Genomic DNA, 2,035 nt, shown 5'->3' on the forward strand with positions numbered 1-2,035 from the left:
ATCTTACACCAGTCAGAATGGCTGTCATCAATAAATCAACAAACAAGTGTGGCAAGGATGTGGAGGAAGGGGAACACTTCTGCACTGTTGGTGGGAATGCAGACTGGTGCAGGCACTATGGAAAGCAGTATGGAGATACCTCAAAAAATTAAAACTGGATCTGCTTTTTGACCCAGTGATCCCATTTCTAGCAATATATCCAAAGGAACCCAAAACACTAATTTGAAAGAACATAAGCACCTCTATGTTCACTGCAGTGTTATTTACTATCATCAAGATATGGAAGTAGCCCCTGTGTCCATCAGTAGATGAGTGGATAAAACCACTATGGGAGGCCCCCCGCAAGCCACCCCCGGTTGGCTGGCACTGGTTGTCCAGCCCTGGGCGCCCGGTTCCACCTAGGACTAGGGGAATGCCTCGGCCTTGGCTCTTGGAGACGCCTGCTGTGCTCCGCCCAGCTCCACTGGTGTGTGTAGGGTGTGCAGCTCTCTGCCTTCCGAAATGGCCGAGGCGTCAGATAAGGCCGCCACGTACTACACCTTGGAAGAGATCCAGAAGCACAACCACAGCAAGAGCACCTGGCTTATCCTGCATAACAAAGTGTACGATTTGACCACATTTTTGGAGGAGCATCCCGGTGGGGAAGAAGTCTTACGGGGGAGCAAGCTGGGGGCAATGCTACCGAGAACTTCGAGGACTCTGGGCACTCTACGGATGCCCGAGAGTTGTCTAAAACATATATCATCGGGGAAGCGCATCCAGATGACAGGGCAAAGATACAGAAGCCCACGGATATTCTCATCACTACAGTTGACTCTAACTATAGCTGGTGGACCAACTGGGCGATCCCAGCCATCTCAGCGCTGGCTGTGGGCCTGATGTACCACTTCTACACGGCGGAAGACTAACCGCATCCTCAGAAGCCAATGAAAGGACAGACAGCTTTGGATCGGGAAGAATGAGGCCTGAGTTCACTGCTTCAACTGACAGAAACCTTCACCTGAATAGTAATTTTAACAAGCCCGTTTCCCTTCCTCCCACACGAGACACAAAACAAACCCAAAGGAACTCTTCTCTCTGCTCTCGAACTTTCACAGGGTGCTTTTTTCTTCATCAGCTTTATTTTGCTATTCTGTGGCTACATCATTTAGTTACTGTAGGTCTAGGCATGATCTTTTAGAAATGTATCTGGCTTTTCAAATATTAAAAAAAAAAAACACTATGGGACATTTACACAATGGAATATTACTTGGCTATAGAAAAGAAGAAAATTTACCCTTTGTGACAGTATGGATGGACCTGGAGAACATTATGCTAATTGAATAAGCCAGACAGAAAAAGACAAATACCATATGGTTTCTCTCACATGTAGAATCTAATGCACAAACTGAACTAACAAGGAGAATGGGGACAGACTCATAGATGGAGAGCAGATGGCAGCTATAGTGGCGGGGGGTCAGGGTGTGGAGGGATGGAGCAAAAAGGAAAAAGGACTCATGGACATGGACAACAGTGTGCTGATTGCTGGGGGGAGCGAGTATAAGGGGACTAAATGGCAATGAAAAAAATACAATAAAGATTAAATAAAAAATAAAATTAACAAACATATCCATTCTGTAATGGCATACCTTGCAGTCATTGATAATTGTTTTTAAAGAATATTGATTACATGAGAAATGTATAAAATATAGTATTAAGTCTTGAAAAGAATACAAAATTGTATGTTTAATAGCAGATTTAAATATAGAGAGAAATAGCTTAGTCTGCATAGACAGAAGAGTTAAAGGACATTTACTAAAATGTTATTAGTGGATTTTTAATGTCAGAAGTACAAATATTTACATTTTTCTTAAATATTTTCCAAGCTTTTCACAATGACTATTCCTTTTTTGGTTAAAAAAAGTTAATTTACAATGCCATTTTGGACACATGAATTACTTGTCTAGCTAGACAACTTGTCTGGGATATGTCCCCAAACGCCCACTCTAAATCCAGAAGGTCATGGACCCAGGTCTATGAATGACCCTGTCCCCGT

At 43.1% G+C, this 2,035-nt stretch overlaps 1 pseudogene; it reads left to right on the plus strand.

Moving 5' to 3' along the window:
• Positions 1-446: 446 nt before the first annotated feature.
• Positions 447-1,126, plus strand: LOC112309095 (cytochrome b5-like; annotated as a pseudogene).
• The last annotated feature ends 909 nt before the right edge of the window (positions 1,127-2,035 follow it).

The sequence above is a fragment of the Desmodus rotundus genome, chromosome 3, assembly GCF_022682495.2.
Source record: "Desmodus rotundus isolate HL8 chromosome 3, HLdesRot8A.1, whole genome shotgun sequence".
NCBI lineage: Eukaryota > Metazoa > Chordata > Mammalia > Chiroptera > Phyllostomidae > Desmodus > Desmodus rotundus.